The following is a 6666-nucleotide window of genomic DNA, read 5'->3' on the forward strand; positions in this document are numbered from 1 at the left end:
AGCCGGGCAGGAGGTACTTCAGGAAGAGGTTTTGGTGATGTCACTAGATTGGGAAGAAGACTAACTACCTCGGCCCTGGAAGCTTTTTTTACCCCCTTCATGACCAGAGCATTTATGCTATCTAGCGCTACGGTACTTTAACTGGCAAATGTGTGGTCATGCAATACAGTACAGGCATATCCCACTTTTAAGTACACAACGGGACCAGAGCATGTATGTGAAACGAAAATGTACTTAAAGTGAAACAATACCCTTTTTCACTTCTAGGGTGTAGTGGGGGGGTCAGGGACTGTAGTGGGGGTGTCAGGAGCTGTAGTAGGGGGTCAGAGGCGCTGTAGTAGGAGGTCAGAGGCTGTAGTAGGGGGTGTCAGGAGCTGTAGTTGAGGTCTCAGGGGCTGTAGTGGGGGTGTCAGGGGCACACTGGAACAGGGTGGGGTATGCTCTCGGAGCTTCAGCTCCTTCTACTGCGGCTGCAAAATGTCTGTACAATACTTGTAAGGCACTTTACATACACTCGCAGGTATGTCCTTACTCGTGAGTGTACTTTAAAGCGGGGTATGCTTGTATGTATATATGTGTGTGTGTGTGTGTGTGTGTGTGTGTGTGTGTGTGTGTGTGTGTGTGTGTGTGTGTATATATATATATTTCTTTATCGTACATCACGGGACACAGAGCGGCATTCATTACTATATGGGTTATATGGAGTACCTTCAGGTGTAGACACTGGCAATCTCAAACAGGAAATGCCCCTCCCTATATAACCCCCTCCCATAGGAGGAGTACCTCAGTTTTTCCGCCAGTGTCTTAGGTGTTAGTCATGGTTTAGCTTGCCTCCACATCCTTGGGATTAGGTGAGCTAACCGGTTCTGTCCAAAAAAGCCTCAGCGCTAAAGTGGTCAGTAACCGGACCCCAAACCCTTGGGGTATAGCCCATAATGCTTTTCTTTTTAGAGAGCTGGACCCTGGGCCCAGAACTTAGAAACCTTTGGGTGCCTAATGTTTCTGTTGCCAGAGTGCTATATGGGCCCAGGACAGTGGATCCTTCATAGGAACCCAGGGCCTGAAGGTCTAGACATCCCCACCGAGATGGGGGAAGATTGGGCCTCTTGCTTGGCAAAGTCCTGCGGCATGGAGCAGGTAAGTGAGGGGAAAACTTGCGGAACTTGGTTCTTAGCAGGTTTTTTCTGGGGGGTCACAGGGGACATGCCTAAAGTTATGCACTGCATCTGGCAAACTAGTCACATATCATAAAGATAGGATGGCTCTATATGTATTATTCCCCATAAGATGTGACCTCCCTTGTAGTGTTGGAAAAGCATTGAGTGGGGCCTGTGTGATATAAAAGTATATGTGTGTGTCAGAGAGCTGTGCTTACCTGCAAGCCTCCAGGCGATGCTCCATTCAGTCTTCCTCCTCACGGCCTGCAAAGCAGGCAAAACGCTGACCTCCTCATGGTTCCAGGCTGCAGGCTGCAGTTTGCTGGAGCAGAGAGGTCCCTTCCTCCCAACCCCACCCCCCCCCTGTCGGGAGGGGCATTTCCTGTTTGAGATTGCTGGGGGGGAAGGGCGGGTCAGTGGCTTAAGGAAGGGGCGGCCCTTCCTTGTTTGTTCCATATAGCTCATTCAATACTTTGGAACTGAGGAGGAAAGACCAGAACGGCAAGCACGGGGCGCCGAGGACACACAGTGGCCAGAAAGAATATTGCAGTCTTCAGAAAGACTGTTTTCAAGCCTAGGAATAGGCTGTTTCTTTTCCATCTCATAGTTTTTCTTGCAATACTACTCAGGGGGACAGAATGTTTTTTCTTTCCTAGATTTGAAAAAAAAAAAAAAAAAAAAAGTGTCATCTAGGGGAGAGGAAGCATTTTTTTTTTATCCCCCAAACAGGTGTTTGGGCATTTAACTATTTATAAGTCCCAGGTACCAATAAGTAGCAGGTGTACCTCGGTATTGTACCATGGCATCAAAAAACAAGGGTACAAGAGGTGGGGATTCCCCCAGAGAGTCTGAGGTCTCGGACAAAGCTATGCCGCTGCTTTCCCCACAGGGAGCCTTGGGGCCATCGGGATCTGGGGCTGGAGCTGACGCGGGTCAGTCCAACCCTAAGATGGTCACGGAGGAGGTATTACTCACCTCTTTAAAAGAGATGCAGAAAAGCATGGGTAAAATGATAGCCGCAGCTATGCGGGGCAGTAAGCGGAATAGATCTCCGTCGCCCGAGCGCGGACCCTCAGAAGAGGAGGTCCTTTCCTCAGGGGAATTGGACGACCTCTTGGACAAGGACCAAGTAGGTTCAGGGATCGAGGATCCGGATACAGAGGAGTCTGGGGCAGTCTCCCTGAGGGAGAGCTGGTGGATTCAAGGATTGTCGGACTTGGTCCATAGGGCATTCAACTTGCCAGTACCAGATCTCCAGGTATCGACGGTTTCAGCTTTGGGCTCACTGAGGGCGCCTCAAAGCAATGCTGTGTTTCCGATCCATCCTCTATTAGAGGGAGTTTTGTTCCAAGATTGGAACAAGCCAGATAAGATCTTCTTACCACCTAAGAAGTTCTCTGTCCTATATCCTATGGAAGAAAAATGTTCCAAAAGATGGGCTACTCCTGCAGTAGACGCAGCCATCTCATGTGTTAACAAATCGTTAACATGCCCTGTAGAAAACATACAGGTGTTCAAGGATCCAGTTGATAAGCGCTTGGAAGCACTACTTAAGAACTCCTTCACTACTGCAGGGGCAGTAGTACAGCCAGCTGTGGCTGCGATTGGGGTCGCTCAAGCATTATCGGATCAATTTAAGCAGATGCTTAAACTTATTCCTGCCCAGCAGGCAGAAGAATTTTCGGATGTCCCTAAGGCCATATGTTTTACGGTAGACGCAATCAAGGATTCTATCCAGCAAGCGTCACGTTTATCGTTATCCCTTATCCATATGAGAAGACTCTTATGGTTAAAAAGCTGGGAGGCTGAGCCCCCATGCAAGAAGCTCCTGGTAGGGTTCCCCTTCCATAGAGGACGACTCTTCGGAGAAGACCTAGATAAATACATTCAGACCATTTCAAACGGCAAGAGTACTCTCTTGCCAACTAAGAAGAAGGTTCAGGGGCCTGCGTTTAAACGACAGTATTCCCCTGGGCAGGGGCCCTCTAATGCCAAGCAGTATCGACGGCCTCCTGCAAAAGCAAACTTCGGCTTCAACAGCAAATCACAAGGACAGGCTGTTAGAGGCAAAAGGCAGTGGTTTCGCAAACCAGCAAAACCAGCCCCCAAGCCAACCTTATGAAGGGGCGCCCCCACCCACGAAGGTGGGGGGAAGGCTGCGACTCTTTTCAGAGATTTGGGAAGCCAGCATTCCCGACGAGTGGGTACGGTCTTCCGTGGCCACAATCTACAAATTAGATTTCCTAAGGTTTCCTCCTCCTCATTTCCAGAAGTCGAGGATTCCAAACGATCCGGAAAAGGGAGCCGCATTAAGATCGGCATTAGATCATCTACTTTCCCAGGAAGTAATAGTAGAGGTACCAGTCCTGGAACAGGGGCTGGGTTTCTACTCCAACCTATTCATCATCCCAAAATCCAATGGAGATGTCAGGCCAATTTTGGACCTAAAGATGGTAAATGCATTTCGGATGGAATCCGTGCGGTCAGCAGCTGCCACACTCCAGAAGGACGACTTCATGGCGTCCATAGACATAAAGGATGCCTACCTTCATGTTCCAATTTATCAGCCACATCAAAGATATCTACGCTTCATGGTGGCTTCGCGTCACTTCCAATTCGTGGCGCTTCCCTTCGGGTTGGCTACGGCCCCCCGGGTGTTCACGAAGGTCCTAGCTCCGATCCTAGCCAAGCTAAGGATCCAAGGGGTCACGATCCTAGCATACCTGGACGACCTCCTAGTCATAGACCACTCGTCTCCCGGCTTGGAGCGAGCAGTGGCCCTCACGGTCCAATACCTCGAGAGGTTCGGCTGGGTCCTAAATCGAGAAAAGTCAGCTTTCCAGCCCACAAGGCAGTTGGAATATCTCGGCATGAGATTAGACACAGAACAACAAGGAGTGTTCCTACCTCTGAGGAAGGTAAAAGCCATCAAGGAATTAATCCTACTGGTTCTAAGCACTCGCATCCTACAGGCAGCCATCCTGTCAGCATGGAGCAGAAGGCCACAGGCCTTGGATATCCCGTTGCCGCTCTTATCAAGAGTCCGACAAAGTCTGTGTTGGTGGTTAGACCCTCAGAATCTACTGAAGGGGAAGTCTTTCAGCCCAGTGGCTTGGAAGATAGTGACCACAGATGCCAGCCTGACGGGCTGGGGAGCAATTTTGGATGGTTGCACTCGCCAAGGTACTTGGGCAAAGCCAGAGAAGCAGTTGCCCATCAACATCTTGGAGCTCAGAGCTGCTCGACTAGCCCTCAGGGCTTGGACGTCAAAATTGCAGGGGTTCCCGGTGAGAATTCAATCAGACAATGCCACGGCCGTGGCATACATAAATCACCAAGGGGGAACCAGGAGTCAAGCCGCTCAGAGAGAGGTGAGCTTGATTCTCCTATGGGCAGAGGCGCATGTGCCCTGCATATCGGCAATATTCATTCCAGGAGTGGACAACTTTCAGGCGGACTTCTTAAGCCGCCAGACTCTATGGCCGGGGGAATGGTCTCTGCATCCACAAGTCTTTCAAGCACTCTGCCAAAGATGGGGAGTGCCGGACGTGGATATCATGGCATCGAGACTCAACAAGAAACTAGACAGGTTCATATCCCGCTCAAGGGATCCGATGGCCTGCGGAACCGATGCGTTGGTTTGCCCTTGGCATCAGTTCAAACTTCTTTATGCGTTTCCCCCGCTCCAGTTACTACCCCGCCTGCTGCGCAGGATCCGGGTGGAACACATACCAGTCATCCTGGTAGCTCCAGCATGGCCCAGAAGGGCATGGTACTCACTCATCCTAAAGATGGTAGTGGGAGACCCTTGGACTCTTCCTCTACGGCCAGACCTGCTATCGCAAGGTCCGATCCTCCACCCTGCCTTACGGCATCTAAATTTGACGGCCTGGAAGCTGAATCCCTGATTCTCAGGGGTAGAGGTCTGTCTCAGAAAGTAGTCTCTACCCTAATCAGAGCCAGGAAACCGGTCTCTAGGGTGATTTATTACAGGGTCTGGAAGGCCTATGTAGGCTGGTGTGAGTCCAAGCGATGGCTTTCTCGCAAATTTACCATCGATAGAGTATTACGTTTTCTCCAGCTAGGAGTGGATAAAGGATTGGCATTAAGCACAATCAAAGGACAGATTTCTGCTCTGTCAGTGTGGTTTCAGCGGCCGCTGGCCACCCACTCGCTGGTTAAGACCTTCCTTCAAGGGGTCTTACGTATTAGACCTCCAGTTAAATCCCCGCTTTGTCCGTGGGATTTAAATCTTGTTCTGTCAAGTTTACAGAAACAACCGTTTGAGCCGTTGGCTGAAATTCCTTTGGTTCTACTGACAAGGAAGTTAGTATTTTTGGTTGCCATAGTTTCCGCAAGAAGAGTTTCGGAGCTAGCGGCCTTATCCTGTAAGGAACCATATCTTGTTTTTCATAAGGACAGGGTCGTTCTCCGCCCTCATCCTTCCTTCCTACCGAAGGTCATATCCAGTTTTCATTTGAACCAGGATTTGGTATTACCATCCTTCTTCCCTAAACCTACTTCCAGAAAGGAAGGGTTGCTGCATACCTTGGATATTGTCAGGGCCATGAAGGCCTATCTTAAAGCTACAAAGAAGATCCGGAAAACAGATGTGCTGTTCATTCTACCGGATGGGCCCAAGAAGGGGCAGGCAGCTGCAAAGTCCACCATTTCTAGGTGGATTAAGCAATTAATCACTCAGGCCTACGGCTTGAAAGGGTTGCCTCCTCCAGTATCATTAAAGGCTCATTCTACTAGAGCCATGGGCGCCTCCTGGGCAGCACACCACCAGATCTCTATGGCTCAAGTTTGCAAGGCGGCAACCTGGTCTTCTGTCCACACGTTTACAAAATTCTACAAGTTGGACGTAAGAAGGAATACTGATACTGCCTTCGGGCAGGCAGTGCTGCAGGCTGCGATTTGAGACCCTCGGATTCCGGGGGCTCCTCTTTTTTGAGTTAAATTTAAAATTTAAAATTATTTTTCTCAACTAAGTTGGATTTATTATGATTTGAGTATATCTCTAAATTAAATCCTTTTGTCTTGGAGATGTTCTCCCTCCCCTCATTGTAAGCATTGCTTTGGGACATCCCATATAGTAATGAATGCCGCTCTGTGTCCCGTGATGTACGATAAAGAAAAAGAGATTTTTAATACAGCTTACCTGTAAAATCTTTTTCTTGGAGTACATCACGGGACACAGAGCTCCCACCCCTCTTTTTTGAGGACCATTTTGGGAGGCATACTGCTTGCTACAAAACTGAGGTACTCCTCCTATGGGAGGGGGTTATATAGGGAGGGGCATTTCCTGTTTGAGATTGCCAGTGTCTACACCTGAAGGTACTCCATATAACCCATATAGTAATGAATGCCGCTCTGTGTCCCGTGATGTACTCCAAGAAAAAGATTTTACAGGTAAGCTGTATTAAAAATCTCTTTTTTTTTTATTATTTTATGTTTTATGGCAACATAGAATTATTTTTTTTTGTGAAAACACAAGTGGCGTTTA

Source organism: Rana temporaria, chromosome 11, assembly GCF_905171775.1.
Source record: "Rana temporaria chromosome 11, aRanTem1.1, whole genome shotgun sequence".
Taxonomy (NCBI): Eukaryota; Metazoa; Chordata; class Amphibia; order Anura; family Ranidae; genus Rana; species Rana temporaria.